Source organism: Falco cherrug, chromosome 1 (genome assembly GCF_023634085.1).
Source record: "Falco cherrug isolate bFalChe1 chromosome 1, bFalChe1.pri, whole genome shotgun sequence".
Taxonomy (NCBI): domain Eukaryota; kingdom Metazoa; phylum Chordata; class Aves; order Falconiformes; family Falconidae; genus Falco; species Falco cherrug.
In genome coordinates, this window is record NC_073697.1 from 34,459,652 (window position 1) to 34,479,924 (window position 20,273).

The window sequence follows — 20,273 nt, forward strand, 5'->3', positions numbered from 1 at the left end:
AGTTCTAGGTGTATCCTCAGCTATACTAGCAATCTTCCCACACATGTACTATCTACACATTTAACAAACCTATATGACATAACTGATGAGAACACCAACTCGGGACAGACCCCAGCAGATTTTCACTAATTACATGGTTTTGTTTTGACACAGGGCTCACTACAACTGCTTTAAGGATGTGAAAACATAACTAGCTTTGTATCTTTCTTCTGATATTTTCACTGAGGCCATGCTTTGCTCTTGAAGATTATACTTGCAGTGCTGAAAACTTGCTAAAGTCAAGCTATGTATCAGCTGTTTCTCCTCTACCCATGTAGTTTGCTATCCTGTGGGAGAGAGAAATTAAACTGATTTGGCATTGTTTCCTGTTGATAGCATGCCAGCTGTTATTCATTTTTCGGTTTGTTTCTAGGTTTTTAAAAACAATTTGAATGGCTCTTCCACTATTTTTCTAGAAGCTTGCATTTAAGCTGGTTAGCCTGTTATTTTCTGGCTTCTCCTTTTCCTATTCCCATTTCTTTAAAATATGTGCTTGCCTGTCTTCCCATTCTTGCTAGTTTCTCAGAGATAACAACTAATGATACTGTGATACCATCAGCCAGCTTTTTAATTACACTGCAGTGAAGACCAGCTGTTTCAGCTGTTTTCAGAACATCCAACGTTTAGATGTTGTTTGACCTGTTCTTTCCTTATTAGAGAAAGAGATCTTACCCTCTGTGACATGCTAATTATGACAGCCCTATGATATTTGGAGTAATAACCTGAAAAAAAGTATCGAACTCCTCACTTTTCCTGGATCAGTCTGTAATAGCTCCCCACTACAATAAGTAGTCAAGCAACTCTTTCCTCTTATGAAAAGATTTCTTCTTATAATTTAGCTTCCTAGTTAAAGACTTTTGGTTTTGTGTTGTATCTTTTTCTTCCTCTCTCCCTATGTACTCATTTTACTTTTATGCCTGACCTTAGTAACCAGACCTAGTTTCCACTTTTTTTTTTTAATGTGTGAAATTCACGCAAAGACCATGATTTTGTCAAGCTCATCTCTTATTGCACCTTTACTCTTTCCTCTGTAATAGTATATTTTGCACTCATGACCTTAATATTGTTTCTTTATGGAACTGACAGTTCATTTCAATTTCTTTTTTCTCTCCTAGGACTCCTTGTTTACCAGTTCTATGAATTTACAGAGTCTACTTTCTATAAATGCCTTGGTTTGGTTTTGTTATAGTTCTTCATTTTTTTCCTAAGGATCATGAACTCCATCATTTCAATCTCTCCCAAGGTATTTTCTATTTAGGTTCTTTTAAGTATTTCCTGCTGTTTGAGGCACTTTCTCTCCCCAGATGTCTCCAATTCTTATATTTAAAAGTTGGTACCTATGTGTATGAGTTAACTTGAGAGTCATCACCTTTGTTACTTTCCTTTTCACAGAATTATGGGTTATTAAAATTCACATTTATTTGTATGCCCAGTGTTGTTGCTCACAAACCCCCTCATTCATTTCTTCTGGCTTCGGTGAGTGGAATAGGTGGATAGGTTCCATTACAGCAATAGCATACAGTGGATGGGTTCCATTATAACAATACAGTACTTTCACCTTTGCCATCACCCATGATTTTCTCTGCACTGAAGAGACAACATGCTTTTAAGAGATAATGTATATTGCCATATCTCCACCACTTGCTTTTCCCCCTCTTTGACACTGCAGGATGTTCCTCCCTTTTATAGTATTATTCCAGTTGTCTTATTGTACCAACTCTCTGTTACACCTAAACTCTCAGGCTCCATTTCCTTCTGCTTTACCTGCCTGCTCATGGCAGACTTGAACAGCCAGGTTACGGCTGTCGCTGGTTTAAAGCACAGGAGCAGCAGTACAAAACGAAGGTTTCTGTAGTCCCTTCATATCTCATTTCTTCCACCCTGCTGACAACTGGCCCAGGCACTAGGCACAAAAGCTTAGCTGCTGTAATGTCATTTCCCTTTCAACAGGAGTCTCATGTTTTACATGAGTGGTCTCTTTTGGTAGCTTTCTGTCATGTATTCCCAAGTCCCCATCTGCTCACAGTGAGTTAACCTGCTCCTTAGCAATCCTTGTATTGCCTAGTCTTTGACTCACGTAATTCACTGACGTGACTCAAGCTGCTGACTTTGCCACTGACCTTGCATAGTTGAACATGTACTTTATTTATTGCTAATGTTGTGGTCCTTCTGAAGAGGGACTATTGTTCATAACCTTAAACAAATAGTCATATGTAAATTAGCTCACTATCTTTGAATTTGGTCCTTATATCATATACATCTGTCCAATGGCTCCAGCCTAGCTATTTGCACCTTATGACGTGAATCCCAGGCTTATTCTTGAAGAGTACTACATACTTTCCTTGTAAATATCTTTTGCTCTTTTTCTCCTTTTCCCGGACCTTATCCTGGCTAGTGGTGCTGATGCTGTGTTCTTCCAGTCAGCTACCTTCTTATTGACCCCTAGTTTTGTAGGGAATTACACAAACAAACAAAAACCCCAAACAAGCCTAATGCTTGGTGGATTCATCATGTTGTATTACATTCCTTGTCAGAACAATTCACTTCTCTGTATCTCTTGGCCATCATGAAATAGAAGTGCTTTATTAAATAAAATGAATATGTATGTGAATCAGGGACAGTACTGTTTTTGGCAAATGTATTAAAAAGAAATATATATGTGAAAGTGACATCATCCTAATGTGATGTGATCTTACCAGTTTGCACTGGAATCAAGAAGTCCTTAAAAAACAAAATTGACAACTTTATTACACCTTTATATCCTTACTTAAAACTCAACCAAGGAATTTAAATGGACTGTATTGCAAGCGAGTGGTGTTTAGTAGGTTTTTATTAGGATAGCCGTAAAATGTTCCATCCTCTATAGATTTTGTTTTCTGCCATCAATTATAGATTTCCTAAACACATGCTGCTTAGTGATATCCCTTTCCCCTTTTTTCCAGTGGTTTAGAATGGACATACTTTCCTCAGCCCACACAGACACTGCAGCAGAAATGATACAGAACTCCTCTCCATCCCAGAGGCTGATTTATTAGAGGATTTAGTCTGGGCAGAAAAAACTTTAGCTACTTCTCCACTGGGGAAAATCAAAGTGAGAGAGCTAAGAAGTCCTATGTTCTTTTTTTCTCTTCAAACTCTCCATTGGTAGATTGTACTGAAACTTGAGGCACTGCACATATATACATACTGGTAGAGAAATAGTAACATCAAAGACTCAGCTCTTTGGAAGAACAGACTAAGTGCATGCAAATCTGAGTTTTCACTCTGAAGTTTTATATGGCAGGACTGCAGGTGTGGCTGAGGGATGAAGAAAAGATGCAAGAGGTTTGTGTCACACGGAGAATATCTTTGAGTACCTTGAAGGCGTTATCATTAATGACACTTCACTTGTGTCTGTGTGGCTGAGAGTTTTTAACAGATTTGTTGGAGTTGTGCCAGTCTGAATTCTTACCTTTCAAAATCTACAATGGAGTTTTATACTGGAGGGCAGCATGATTGTACAGCAGAGGAAACAGAGGAGAATTGCATTATAACTGCTCTGGTTTTAGCTATTCTGAAATACTGTTTCAGTATCTCCTTTTGCATCTGTTTGATTTTCCATGAAGGTAAGATCATGAGATGTTTTAGAAGAAAGAGACAATGGCACTAAGGGGCACCCGTATTCCACACAAAAACTGGGAGCAACTGACCACTGGCTTGCTTGCACCTGGCTTTGATGAGAGGCTGCATCATGGATCCCATGAACCTTTTATGATAAGAGTTTTGAAGAAAATAGTTCTAGATTTGTAAAAATTGATTGATCTCTTTATGGGAAATGTATTTAATAAAAAAGATTCTGCTGAGCTTAAAGGAGAACCGTTACTATTCCAATCTCTCATGAAATCAAATTGCCACAGACTTTGAATGCTAAGAAAACAATTGCAGATCTAGTGGAACTGCACATCTGATGGTAGCAGCATTTATTTTTTTTTAACAAAATTTTGAATACTTTCAGACACATCAGCCTCTAGTTTATGTGTTAAAAGGTTCTGTCTCTATAAATTCCCCCAGGGATCAATCATAATGCTAATTAATGATATAATGTAATGATATGTGCAAATGAAACTGAGGTGAAATTGTCATACAATTTTGCTTGTTAACAGAACTGTGCCCCTCCTTCCCTCTTTAAGTCTGAACTTCTGCCATAATATTTAGCTAAATTCCATTATGAAACTGCTATTGAATTGCTATTTTAAAATAAATTTTATGGCTTTTGAGAACAAATTGTGTATGAAAGAGACTATATATAGAGATAGATAGATAGATGAGACTATATTGTTTTGAATTCTTTTTCTTCATCAGGATAAACTCAGATTCAGTGCTGCTGGAGCAAACATAGGCATACGTCTGCTGCTGCAAGCCATGGAAGTCTTTTACTGCTGATTTACATTGAGATCATATGCAAGTGACAAACCATAATGATTTAGATGAGGTCTTTACTTCTACAGTTTAAACAAATAAAATATTTTTGGGAATTTGTTTAGTTCTTCCCTTCATAATGACATCTGGTAGCATCTAATGTCACCTGGACCTTAGCAAAGACTAAGAAATAACTGTACTCCTTCTGTATTATAAAATACTGTTTCAGAAGTGATTGTGGATGATGTTCAAACACCTGAATATTGGTTAACCAATACTAACCCTTCAAAAGGAGAACAGACCATTTTATTGTAGAATGCGGAAACTGGGACAAATGGCGGTAATGTCAAGTTGCTGTTTCCCAAACCTGATTTTGCAAGCAAGAATTTTAAAAGAAGAAAAACTTGATTTCAGATTCTCATTGCAAGCCTGGTATAGTGGGTATAGTAAATCTCATGCAGCTCAGCAGGGATTCAAAGTTATTTCTGCCTCATGTCCGTTTGTTAGCTCTACTGAACATTCCAGGTTTAATGCCATAAACTCTCTCTGATTTTGCATGTATTTGCATATTCTGTAGAACAGCTTTGGCAGCTCAAAACCATTGGCAATTCCAAGAGGGAGACTCCCACAAACCAGAATGAAGGTAAAGTAGCACAAGAGTATGTCTGGGAACCTTGTCTACTGTCCCTCTACTTCAAAAAAATCTCAAGACTACATTAATTAGAAACGTCCTCTAGAGGAAGATTCCTGAGCTTGTAATGACGTACAAGCTTGCTCTGCAGAGCAGCATGAAAGGACCATCATTCAAGATTCTACGCAGGAATTTGTAAGATCAGCAAGAAGGACCATTAGAAGATATGTTGATACCAAGAAATAAGCTGTATAATACAACGGTTTGAACACAAAATTATAAATACTACCTATACAATCTTGACAGGACATTCAAGAAGTGCTTTTCTCTCTCTCTCTCTTTTTTTTTTTTTTTTTTTTTTTTAACTTATACCAGTAGCTATGATTTTCCGCCTTCCCCCTGAGTTTTGAGATCTGCTCTGTCTCTTGTCAAGGGCTGTGTTACAATCTGCAGCAACAAAACTAGGTTAATCAACATATGGAAATAGTTTAGCTAACATGTTTTCAACAACAAAAAAGCACCATCTGTGTTACTAAGACCTACTTACACGCTAAAACAATTCATCCACTTGCTAGATTTCCCTCAGTTGCAATACATCAGTCTTATGGACTGGGTTCAGATCTTGTTTGTATAGACAACGTGATACAGTTTATGAAGACGGCAGCACCCCTGTCTGTGGTACTGCTACATGCTCACTTCAGGCCCATACCAAATATGCTATACACCTTTTCTTATAGATGAGACTGCTGTTTAAAAACCCACACCTGTGAGTGCTTAACTTTAATGAAATTAATTTCCATTTTATCTTTAAGGTTAAGACAGCCTACTAATAGGCAAGGTATCATTGTAAAATTTATAGTAAGAAAATTACACCTCAAATGGATGAAGAGTAATATGATCTGGCCTTCCAATCATATATTCTCCGTATATGTGTGTTCATATATCATTATAAAAGTGAAGAAAAAAGACAAGGTTATAATCTGGAATCACTGTGCTTAATTATTTTGATCTACATTTTGAAACAAAGTGACAAACATTTAATGCATTACTGGCTTCTTTAATTTTTTTTTTAAATAAATTAATAATTAATTTTAGTGACTTTAATATTTTGCAAAAGTTTTATTTTTTTTAGAATGAAGGTTAAAATCTTGATTCTTATTTCTATGGAAATGATCATTAAACTGTCTCACAGTTCTAAAGCAAAATATTCAAAAGTTAAACTGGGTATGCAAAAGTCATAAAATTTTATTAACATATATATCAAGGGTTGTTTTTACTTTCCTGTTGATTTTGGATAATTTAGATCTGATTAGCTGATTGCAACTGAATCACAGTTAAAGTTGTAATGTGAAAATTTTTTTTTTTTGAGTTGGGAGCTGTGATTCTTATGATATCATTCCAAAAACTGAACTTTAAAATTCAAGTCTTTTAATATTAATTTAAATAAATACATGGTTAATATTAAATAAATATTAAAAATGATAAAAACTTCAGAGTTGAGAATATTGCTCATTAAAAAGAAGCTTAGACCTTTGTCAAAAGTGTCTGCAAAATATTCCCTTCTTATGAACACTATGATAGCTTCAGATTGTTTTAATTTGCATCTGTTTAGAACAGAAACCACCAGCCCAGTTTCTGACTGGAAATCGGGACAGAAGCCCCACAGTCTCACATCTGCACTTAGAAAACATTCTTTTTCCTTATCTTTATGCTCTTTGTCCACCCCAAAACTGTAGCCGTGGCAAACCTTAGTAAGCTTTCTACTGTATATTCACCCTAGAAGGCTTTTTTATCTAATCTAAACCAAATTTCTTTGGCTTGCCATTTTTCACCAGTAAGAGAATGATAATACACTGGAACAATGAATAGCAAGGGCCAATGGAAAAAATCTTTCCCTTGATAATACTTCATGCTGAAGGCTTTTGAGCAAAGCAAACTGAGACAAAAACCAATAAAGTTGCACCGAATACTCTAAGTAGCCCAAGAGACTACATCAAGCCCAGTGAGTGAAAAATTTCCATTACATGATTCAAGTTACATGTTGCATGAGAATTTACATTGCAAATAATAAAAGTCTTTTGTTCTTTAAGATGAGGGTGATTTGGGAATCTATAGTGTTAACTGAACCTGGTGAACCACAGCATTCATAGTTCTGGTAAGGGGCAGAGACCGCTTCCATCTGACCTCGCATAGATTGGTGTATACTGGCAGAAGCGAGCTCCAGGGAAGATGCTCCTATAAAATGGACAGAAGATTTTTTTCGAATAGCATGATCGTAAATGGTCTGACAGAAAGTGTCAAAAGCCGGGTTCCCCTGTGTCTTTCATAAAAGAAACTGTTAATTTGATTTTGTACCAGCTCTCATTCCGAGCACTTTGACAGCACCGCCACTACAGATAGACCCACTACAGACAGTCTGGGTACGCAGCCTCTGGCATTAGCCTACCAGTTCCAGAAGAACTTTCTTATTTACTGGTGTCATCTTGATGTCCATTTAAGGTGGCAGCTACAGTTAGTGTTGCTAGCTGTTTTTTATTTTAGCTTTCATATCAAATGCATGGCCTGTTATATGCTAATGAAGCATGCTGACTGAGGTATAAGCAATGTGAAACCAGTGAAGTAATTCAAGAAAAGAAAAAAAATTAGGCACCTAGAGAAACACATCAGCTACATCTACACAAGACTACCTTGATCTGTGGCCTTGACACCAGGTCTGCCAACCTGTCATTCCTTATCATCATGGTTTAACCCCAGCTGGCAACTAAGCACCACACAGCCGCTTGCTTAACTCACCTCTACCCAGCAGGATGAGGGAGAGAATCAGAAGGGTAAAAGTGAGAAAACTCATGGGTTGAGATAAAGACAGTTTAATGGGACAGAAAATGAAGAAAATAATAATAATGATAAAAGAATTAGGATATACAAGTGACGCACAATGCAATTGCTCACCACTCACGGACCAATGCCCAGCCAGCTCACAGGCAGCAGCCCCTGGCCAGCCTTTCACCCAGTTTATATATTGAGCATGATGTAAAATGGTATGGAACATCCCTTTGGCCAGTTGGGCTCAGCTGTCATGACTGTATCCCCTCCCAGCTTCTTGTGCCCATCCAGCCCTTCTTGCTGGCAGGACCAGAGAAGCTGAAAAGCCCCTGACTTAGTATAAACACTACTTAGCAACAACTAAAAGCATCAGTATCTTATCAACGTGGTTCTCATACTAAATCCAAAACACAACACTTTGCCAGCTATTAGGAAGAAAATTAAGTCTCCCAGCTGAAACCAGGACACTTACCTGCAGGATTGCCTGCAGGTTGCCACTAAGATGATTAGATTAGTAGGTATTGGGGGGGGGGGGGGGGGGGAGAATGCTGAAGGTACTCTGGTCATTGCAGCATAGAGCTGTGAAAGGAAGTGTGGATGTGAAATAACAAAAGTCAGAATCTGCCTCTCCCAGAAGAGCTGCAAGCAGACTTTAAGTCTTAACACTGTTTTGTCAATATGTCTTCATGCATCTTTAAAAAAGTAGCATTGTGGTACCTTTCTCCCATTGGCAAGGAAGGATGAACAGAATTAAGAGGCTTTCAATTCTTAAATTTAGGTTTTATTAGCTAAAATACTAAAAACCACTAAAGCAGAATGAAGAAAAACTCCTAAACAGAAAGAAACTCAAACTTTTTCGTTCAAATATATAAAGTAAGAACCACTGTAAACAGACCTGTGTCTTGTCCACTGTACCCTTAGAACAGAATCCCTTTTCTTCTAGTCTGGCTTTCCAGCAGACACATGTGGCTTTCTGAGGTTATAAAGCTTAAATAGTCTACTAAGTGTGTGGAAGAATGTGTCCTTCTCTCTTACTGCACTGAGGCTTAGCTGTGACTCTATTGCAAGGTTACTACCAGTGAGCTCTAAAACATGTCCTTTTTTTCATCCTGCTTAGCAAATCCATCAGGTCCATTCTCAAATTCAGGATCTCCCAGGTTCTCAGGTAGAAGCCCTCTTCCTTCCTCCCAGAATGGCTGACCTGAGCCAAAGTGCAGCAGCCCAGGTCACATAACTAGTCCGCTTTTCTTATTGCTGCTCAGCACATCCTTTTATAAAACATAATAAGCTGTTGCTATATATAGCAAACTGTGTATTAAAAGAATTCTACTCTCTGGAATGGCCACTCATCTTGGCTTACTCTCATCCTGGTTTGGAGTTGTACTATGCAAATGTAAGGTGAAGTGGTGGTCTCTTGTTGCTTTCAGAAAGCTACTTTACTCTGGATACAAGAGTTGAGTATCTTGGATACACAGAGAAAACATAATACTTATTGTATTGCTCTTGCTACCTTTCTGTGAACTACTGCTTCTAAACTGCAGAGGGACTGTTCCCGTGATCTTTGGCTCTACTTCAATGTTCCTCTTTCCATGGAAACACCACATCCAAACAGCCAGTCTAAATTACCTGAGAGGTATTTTCTGGGGATCTGCTCATGACAGAGGAGATGGGAAGCCCTGGATTTGTCACATACTGCACCTGTCTGGCACTCAGACTGTAACTGTCACCGTGTAACAGAGTCTGTGTGAAGCTGGCCTTTGCAGCAGGTTCCTCAAAGGTCTTTGGAGAAGTACGCCTTGGCTGGAATAGGCAGTCTTCAGCAGTTCAAATATATTGTCTATTGATGTCAATAAAGCATTCACACAGCAGAATTACTAAACAGACTTTTAGAGTGTGTTAATATCCAGATCATCTTTATGTAACACGCTCAGCCGCTCTGGGATTGGATTTGAAGGGGTAAAATTATTTGGTGCAACAGGTTCAGTGTCAAAATGGTGGCTACTGAGGTGGTAAGGCAGATCTTTGCTTTCATCTAACAGTTGTTCATTCCCAAGTGGGTGGCCTGGAAATATTGAGTAATGTCATGGCCATCTGCAGCTTGACTCCAAAAAGAGATAGTGCTGGTGTGCTTGTCTCTGCTCCAGTCAGCTCACCTTTCTCCAGAATGCAGGGAGGCACGTCTGCCTGTGTGCTCAGGTCACTGAGTCTGACCCTCATCAATTCAGTGTGTGTAGGAATACACACATCCTTCTCACTTGTTTTTGCTTCTATAACCAGGCTGTCAACAGAGGCATCGGCTACATAATTCTTGGTGTGAATCTTGCAAGTTAGTGCCTCTGGAAGAAGAAAACTGATAAAAGCCCCAAAGTGTGGTCTATTAACTACACAAAAGTCATTGCCTTAGGATGACCATCTTTTGACCTCAGTTTCACAACTCAGTTATTGTAAAGTCAATTCAGAATTTAAACACATAATGTTTTCAGTTTAAAGGTCTAATAGGTTTTTGTTTCTAACAATAAACATGTAGTGGAAAGATCCATTAAAATATTTTCAGATAGAAGGGAAATAACTTTAATTAGACCTTTAGCCTCAACAGAATATTTAGTAGGTTTCTGCAATCTCATCAATTCTATTTTTATAAGGAACATAATTATGTATGTGTTTTTATTATATATATTCCACTGCTAGATTTGTGACAGCAGTGAATATAATACCACAAGTTTTAAGGTATTGAGAGAACATTTCTATCATTAAGCTGCTGAAGCATACACATATACGTCCTTAAATCTTTCATGAAACAATATTCTTCAAACATTCCATATTCAACTTTCTGACAAGTTTCAACCCTTTTATAATATTTATGATTTCTTGAAAAAAATCATGCTTTTCTTGCAGAGGAATTGGCTGAATCAGATACAAATAATTTTGTTTCTTAAAACTGAAACATGAAGTTAGATGTTTGGATAAGGATATGTAATAATGATTGGAAATTCCTTATATATTTCTCCTTTGATGTTACATATCCTTAATTTAGTTAGTTATGACAAATCATAAGAATACACCATCAATACTTTTTTGTAATGTTTTCCTTTTGTGAAAAAAATAACAACATACATTTCAGTGCATTCAGTATTATATTGGGGTTTTTAAATTTCTAATAAGCAAGCTTGTTAATGAAATACTAAACCCTGAAAATGTGTCTTTAGCATCCCGCTTTTTGTCATACATAAGGAATCCGAAGCTGCAGCTGGGAAATTCTTACCTTAGATCCAAAAAATAGTTCTAATAGCTGGAAAAGATTTTAGGATCCTTTCATCTGTAGGTTACAGAGACATTCCTCAACATTTCCATACAAGCCTGACAAAATGCAATATAATTCTGAAACTTTTTTGGCATCTGAAGCAAAGAGAAGAAAACCATTTTCCTCAGTCTTCAGATCAAATGATGATATAGCTATGACATATTCTCCTATATTATGCATTCTAAGGAGCTTTTTATACTGCAATATATTCCTAATACCATTTCATTGCTCTCATGAAGATAATCAAGCTGACAATAGATTATTCTCTATTCAATAGTCCTGCAACGAATAGCTAGCAAAAATATGTTTATATTTCCATTATTTGACGTCTCAGTGGCCACAGAAAAGAATTTGTCATATCTATCTAGGTGATATCCTGTCTTTGATAATGGTCGGTGGGTTATATTTGGAGAAACAGTTTAAGAACAGAACAAATACAGTGATGCAATGGAAGTGTACAGTGTTTCTTCCAGCATAGGTTCTCGTATTCTGTAGCTAATAAAGTTAGTACACTAAAAACTTTGTGTTTCCTAGACAGGCTCTCAATAGGTCATTCCTCCATGGATTTCTGTAATTTCTTTTGTATCCTTTTCTTTCTTCTGGTATCCATAAAATCCCGTGGCAGTGAGATTCATATTAATTATGCTTTGTGTGAATAGCCCTTCCTTTCATTATAAAAATTCTGGCATCATGTTTTTCAAGTGTTTCCTCTTTCTTTTTCTTTCCTTTTTCTTTCTTTTTCTTTCCTTCCTAGTGATAGGGCATATCTAGGCTGATGATGCTGAAAAGTTCAGGGAATGCACAAGGAAGCTGGGCATACTGATACAAATTAGCATATGTACTGCTGGCAAATAAGGGCTACCCTAAAAGACAGAATGGCTGGGAAGCAAGAAGTTGTAGTATCCCTGTGCTCCTAAAGGTCATGATTTTATGAAGTGGAGGCATAAAGAATAACAAAGAAATTTGTACTCTTAGTTGGAAAGTGGAAACTTTGGGATAGATTGCCTTGATTCTGCAATAAATTAGAGCATGTACAGTTAAAGCTGAATGCCTTCTGAAAGGCCTTGCTTACTGAATGACTCCAGAAGACCCTCCACATGGGTATCAAAAGGGAACAATGCGATCGTTGGCTAATATCATGCTAGGGAAGGTGCAGTATGCTTATATCATTGAACAGTTTTGAATTGGGTGAGCTCTCTGCCTAAAAGGTGGCTAATGAGGCTAAATATCCTAACAAGGAATGATAGAAAGCTGGATCCCAATTTGTTCCAGTCTCTAATCATCTATGGAGAAGGTGAAGTCATTCAAATAATAGTGTGACTGGAGAGAAAAATCTCCCAAAACCTAAAGAGCAGTTAAGTATGGAGAGACTTATTTGGCATGGAAAATAATTCTTTTTTCCAGCCTACTCTGCACTATAGCAACAATAAAAAGCTAAATCTAGCTTTTTCAGTCCCATTCTCTAAGCTTTATCACAACTATGACATTATAGTGGGGGTTTACTACAGGTCACCTTAACACTAAGACTGAGCAGATGAGGCCCTCTATAGACAAACAGGCGCAGCGTCACATTCACAAGCCCTTGGTCCTCATGGGGGACTTTAGCCACCCCGATATCTGTTGGAAGGAAAACATGGCAGGACACAGCCATGCTGTACTGGGACCAGTGCTCTTCAGCTTCTTTGTCAGTGATGGGGAAGCGGGATTATATGCACCCTCAGCAGCTTTGCTGATGACACCAAACTGTGTTTGCATTTGACATGCTGAAGTCTGGATGCCACCAGAGGGACCTTGACAGGCCTGAGAGGTGGGCCTGTGCAAACCTCACAAAGTTCAATAAAGCCTAGTGCAAGGTTCTGCACCTGGGTCGGGACAATCCCAAGCACAAATACAGAGATTGAGAGCAGCCCTGAGGAGAAGGACTTGGGGCTGTTGGAAGATGAGAAGCTCAACACGTCCCAGAAATGTGCACTTTCAGCCCAGAAAGCTAACCATATCCCAGGCTGCATCAAAAAACGTGTGACAGGCAGGTCAAGGGACGTGATTCTCCCCCTCTACCATGTTCTTACAAGACTTCACCTGGGAGTACTGCTTTCAGCTCTGGGGCCCCCAACGTAAGGACACGGACCTGTTGGAGCGAGTCCAGAGGAGGGCCACAAAGATGATCAGAGGGCTCCAGCACCGCTCCTGTGAAGAGAGACTGAGAGAGTTGGGGTTGTTCAGCCTGGAGAAGAGAGGGCTCCAGGGACACACTACAGCAGCCTTCCAGTACCTAAAGGGGGCCTACCAGAAATCTGGAGAGGGACTTTTTGCAAGGGCATGTAGTGATAGGACAAGGGGCAGTGGCTTTAGACTGAAAGAGGTAGATTTAGATTAGACATAAGGAAGAAATTCTTTGCTGTGAGGATGGTGAGACACTGGCACAGGTTGCCCAGAGAAGCTGAAGATGCCCCATTCCTGTCAGTGCTCAAGGCCAGGCTGGATGGGGCTTTGAGCAGCCTGGTCTAGCGGAAGGTGTCCCTGCCCATGGCAGGGGGGTTGGAACTAGATGACCCTTAAAGTACCTTCCAACCTAAACCATTTGATGATTCTGATTCTGTAACTACATTCAATAAATGTTATTGTCCTTGTTTATTTTTTAAATAATTTCTACTGATTAATGACTTTCTCAAAGTAACATATAATTTTAGGAAAAAGAAAACAAAGGAGCCCTGCCCTGTCCCTCTGTGGAATATTATATTCCAGAAGTACTTAATGAAAATAAATATAAGATTTGGCAGTGTTCTGATTAAGGACAATGTTTTTCATGTGTTTAGATATATGATTAGATTATTATCAGGAACGATGACATTGCTATGTGAGGCTTTTAAAACAACAAATTCTACAAAATACTTCATAACTAGTGAAAAGATCATCAGCTGAATTAAATAACAGTGATTTGGAAGCAGCAGTTTTCATATTGCTTTTGGAGCCAACGTATTTTTTTTCAACTGAAGAAAGGGGAAAAATACCATTTACCAAACAGTAATTCTTCTGGAAAAGGCAACGTTCGAGTTTTCAAAACCTAGATCTATATATGAAACAACACAAACAAAATCACTCCTTGAATGCAGAAGTCCTGACATTTTTAATGGAAATGGAGATCAAAAAAAGGAGAGTGGAAATACCCTTCTTTATGGCTGAATGTTTCAGAAGCATCAGCTGGGAAATTATACAACTGCCCTATACTTAAATAATGGAGAAATTCTTACGTTCTTGCTGCTGTTTGCAAGAGAAAAAATCTACTATCATGATGGTAGCTAGGATAAGGGTACAAATCCTCAGCTGCCAAGAGCTTCTTGCAGTACTATGACTGACTGTATAACATTTTGAATACATACTCCTCATGAAAATGTCCCTGGAGTTAATATTTTTCTGACCATCTTGTTATTTATTTTTTCCTCTGCTCTAGTTGGTGACTTATGGCTAATGCTTATGATATGGCAGTGAAATATCATTAACATCCAGTTAAATAATTTTTTTCTCTAGCCAAAAATTTCGTGTAATCTCACGGCAGACCATTATGCTAAAATGGATGCTGTAGTCCTGAGACATTCCTCGCAGGGAATGGAATATGAATAAAGAAAACATTCATTGAATCAGCTCTAACATGTAGATTTGTTTCTCTTTTTAAATTATCAAGCATTCTGGGACTGGTTTGGAATGCACAATCAGTTTACATCCATTTTTACTCCAAGCACTTAGGATATGTTTCTTTGTCTTTATTGCAAGTCAAACCATAAATGTATTTCCAAATATTTTCCTTAAGGTCATTGCTTATTAGATTTTTTTTCCCACATCTATCTTGGATACTCCCTGAAGTGGCACTAAATTAATATCTAAATCTCTGTCTCTAAATTAATTGACAGCAAGTTTGGAAAACTGAACTATTGTACAGATCAATTTAGTAACATATTTTAATAAATTTTTAGTTTTCTCATATCAAACATAAAAGCTTAGTGACCTGCTAGAGATCAAATTCAGTTCATTGTCTTAGAAGTACGATTATGGGAATGGATAGTATCAAAAGACAGCACACTGTCTTTGGACTGACAGAGAACTTGGCTTTGATTTAGTCTTTAAACAGTATTATTTTCCAGAAAATACATATCAGTCCACTTCTCTGACAAGCTTTATTATTAGAATATTTAGTTGTTGTTTTATTTTAGCTCCTGGGAGAGAGGGGAAGAGGACTGCATGAATTTGAAATAAAACAGAATATGTGCTTGTGAAACTTACACTTTCAAAAGCAATGAGATATATAAATATTTGTTATGTTAATCTACAAAATTACTTTTATTATTTGACCCATATGGCTATGTGAATACCAGTGCATATAATTCAATCACATATCCCAGTATTACAAAAAATGCAGCCTTAGAACTAAACACATTTTTCTCTTGTGTCAAAGGTGAATCATTTCCTTATGTCTGAGATATCAGGATATGAAGGAAGATTACTTTCACAGACAAACAAGAGACAGCTGCCCTCGATAATGTAAGATTTATTCTTAACATTCTTTTCAAAGGATCCATTTCTGTCCAAATTTTCAAAATGAAATGGGACTTTTCAAAACTGTGTGTGAATAAGAAAGGCAAGGCAAGGCAAGAATACAATCTTTTTGTTCTCACTTTTGGTGAACTGAAACTCACTCATCACAAAGTGAATTCAGCTACAGCCAAAAGTGATACAGAGCTTAGAAAGGTAAAATCCACTTTCTCAGTTTAGGGCCAGAGCATCTGCCTGCTGGTTACGAGCTAAAGGTACATGTACACACAAGCTTGATTTTACGAGAGCTTGGTTGGAGTGGGTTGGCTGATAGTCTGCAGGAGTTTTGGTCAAATGCACACAAGAAATCTGTGCAGATTAATTTATACAGATATATTTTCCCTGCTAATATGCAGCATATAAGAGAAATCCATTTTTTCCAAGTCACAGAAAACAAAATTGAACATTTACAGCTTTTGTCTTGTTTAATGATATTTGAACAAGTCCTAGATACAAGGAAGTCAGTCCTTAAGTCTCAACACCACACTGTGATGACAATGATCTGGAATCAGAGCTGAATGGTTTATGTCTCCTATAAACTTTTCTATGAGAATAATGAAAGATTAAGAAGTTGCAATATTCCTCTAATAGGAACAGAGTGATAGACAGTCATAACATGCCTGTGTACTAATTTTTTTGCTAGCTACATATGATTATGTATCGTATGTTTGTGGTCTGTGGTCAGTTTATGGATAACCATGTAAGAACATATAACTAAACAACATGTAACAATGTGTAATTAAATCTGCATTGGTTTTGTGACTATTAATATTAAATAAACTTTTGAAATTGTCTTCTGACTGTTATTGTTGTCCGAGAACCATACACTGCCTCCAGCTGTGGGACATCTTTACATTGTCCCCAGGAGCTTGCAACTGTGTCCTGTGGAGCTCACAAATGGAAACGTGACTCTAGTGATATTCATCTCAGTGATGTTCTAAACTTTAAATTGTTTCATTTATTCTAAGCACCTTTCATTTCGTGATCATAATATAGCCACTAGTGACTTTTTAAATGCCTGAAATAAGTCACTTTGGTTAAGTATCTTAACACTCCCCTCTGGTTAAGGTTGCTAAAGGCATTTGTGTGTTCTAACATCTTTATTGCTATTGATGGTTTCTTTCACTCCTTGATACTACAACGGAACAACTGACTGCCTTATTAATATTCTTTTTATCTAATTGTTTACGTCATCATCCTTATAATATTAAAAATATGTTTCAGATATACCTTTGGTTGATAAATATACTTTAATTTAAAAAAAAAAACCACAAACCCACCTTTGACCATGTCCCTTACCTTTTGGTAAGGATATTTAAGAGCTTTTGCTCTTAAAGTGATCTGCCATGGCATGAGAGTGTCATGTGGGATAGTCCCAAGTAAAAATAGCTGTTTAAGAGGTAGGAAATAAATGGTGGGAATAAAAGGGCAATTTTAATAGAGGGAAGACTGAAGTCCCACAGGAATCTGTGCTGGTTATGTGCTCTTCAACATCTGGAAAAGTGAATGAATAATGAGGTAAAAAAATTTGTCAGCAATACCAAGTTATCAGGGTAATAAATTGAGGTATCATGAAAAGGTTGCAGAAGAATCACACAATTCTGAATAAGTCATAAAATGGAATAAAAAATGATAAATAAATGTGAAGTGACAGAAACAATCTTAATTTTATGTACACAGTAATAGAATCAGAACTGATTGTTATCATTCAGGAATGAAACCTTGGATTTATAATAGTCCTATAAAAATTAGCACAATGAAAAATTTTGATAATAATGCAAAACCGGTAATAAGTAAAGAAATGAAAAGAAAAAACAACAAACCAGAATAGGAAACATCGTCATTTCACTGAGTACATGGATCAGTATGTGCACATCTTCCATACTATGCACAGTTTTCATTCCACATTTGAAATATGTAGGTATGAAAACTGAAAAAAGGAAAATAGGAACAATTAGAAGGAACAGGTGAGTGGACTTGGGCTCTATTTAGCTTGCTTGGATGTCCTATTTTAGAATAACAAAGAAATGACCAATGGAGAATTTAACAGATGTAAAAAAAAAAAGTGGCATGGAGAAAATATGTAGGGAAGGATCATTGCTGGGCAGCCTAGACAACAAGAGCTAAGGAAGCACCAAACAAAATCATTAAAGAGCTGTTTAAGGCAAATCAAAATAAATTTAAAAAAAAACAAACAAAAAAACCCCAAAGGAGAGGTACCTTTTTGCACTAAATTCACTGCAGGATATAACATATATTAATAGGTTTGTATGGTTTAAAAAAGTGGCCTAAAATTTTATTAAAGAAACATTCTATGGCATCCACCTTGGGTCTGCAATTCACTGGGAGAAAGCTCTGGGAACTTGCCCTGTTCTTTTGCTCTTCCCTATGTGTCCTTTACCAGTCACCTGCTACAGATGTGCTTCAAGTTTACTGTGACATAAAAATGTTGTAATAATTTTCTCAAACATTTATGAGATATATAGGTAAGCAATCATCCCATTTTAAAAGCAGAGTGCAGAAGTGACCATATTGGGCCAAGGTCTCCAGGGTAGGGCTGAAGGCCTGGAGAAAAGGATCACTGGTTGTCCACCTGCACATTGACTGTTAGACATCATCAGCATGTTTACCCATAATACCACCCTCTATATGTTCTCAGGTGCACTTCTGCCTCTAACCTTCAAGGTTATTGAGGTATACTGAGTCATATCTGTTTTGCCCGTGGGCTTGTCTGTTCTGCAGACTGTACTGTAGCTTAAAGATACAAGAAACAGTTTAGCCAAAGCAGCAAAGAATGCAGTGTGGGTTAATTTATTCTGCTTCTCATGTGGGCTGGGCATCTGGTTTTGAAGTTCATGTTGCCTCAGCAAACCTGCTTCTGGTATCTCAGCTAATTTGAAGATGGCTTTGCAGTCTCTCTGCATCACAGCCAGCAGCACAGATTTAACGTGTGTCTGCTTTTATTCAAAGCTTCTATCCAAATCCCAGAAGGTCCAGTTTTCACTTCACTGGTTTGCACATCTTGAACATCTATTTGCTCTAAGAAGGAATCCAGCTGTTTTACTGGGACTGTAGTTTTTAGTTACAATCACAGCTGTACCTACTGTTTGGTCCTGGTGAGCCATAAACCAGCAAACCAATGGAGCTTTAGCCTGTGTTTCCACAAAACACTCAGAGCTGATGAAGTTAGATTAATTTGAATTCAAAGCTTTTCATGTGTTTGTGTTGGCTTTTTTTTTTTTTTTTTTTAATATCTCCTAGATTTTCCCGTGAAAGCAGGAGAAGTATTAGAAGAGAGAAGTGACCACCTGCAGCTTTTCTTCATCTTATGAAGTACATGAAAGGAACAGCTCCACTGCAGGGAAGTTGAAGTGGTCCTGCTAGCAGCACGAGGGAGCTTGAAGGCAAAAGATCCAGCAGATATTTTGACTACCAATTTCCCTGCATCCTCTGTATTACCCAACTCTGTTGTTGGCCATATAATTTAAGAGAATAAATTTTTTATACAGTAAATATTGTTGGTTTGGGGTTCTACCACACTGAATTTTCAGGCTAGGCCTGGAAAGCCAGAAAGCTACGCTGTGCCTCTATCTATTTTTAAACAGATATTTCCTATATGGGTTCTCTGATCTCACAACACATAACATTATGCTGAGTAAGAGATCATACTGCAGTGCACCCTGTATCTCCTACAAAGTAAAGATATGATCCATATTCATAACTCAAGTAGATTTTCAATTGTTTTCCACTGTAGTGACCAGTAAAATGTAATTAAATGTAATTTATTCTACTTTCGTGTTTTATTCTCCCATCTTGTCTTATTTGTAAGTCTTTCTCACACTGTTAGTTATATCGACAAAAATCACATGAAAGACATAGCTAAAGAATTCAGCCTGTTTTAGCAGCAAAGGAAGTTTCCAAGTTGTGGTTTGAGGTTTTATTTTTTTCATAAATAAATTTAGATGACAGCTTACTTGGTAAGTGACATGACGAAAAGATAATTCAATACGGTAATTCTTTTGATACCTCATTCCTTCCTCAGTGTCCTCTAATGAAAAGATGGTAGAAAATATCTGATATATTAAGTTATTTTATATATTAAGTAAGTACTCAGTTTGGGGAATTCCCTATCAGCAGTTTCTTTGTGTTATGTTCTAATTTATTGTTATTATTTCTAATTATATATTTTCAACTATAGGACACACACACACCATTTTATCAATGTTTATAATTTCTTTCACTCTGCAGTGATTACAAATGTAAAATATTTGCAGTTTCTTACCATGCTCTGCATTAATATATTGCTTGGCTTTCCTATGCTTATTACTTCTGTGCCGTAGGTTGTCTCACTGCTTCCAGAAAAATCTGTATTCATTTTGAGTGAGGATGTCAGAACTCAGCCTTTTTAATCTTCCTTACATTATATTTTAATGCCAAATAAACAGTTTAGGAAATTGAATTGGTACAATATATAATATAAATAACATTCTTGTC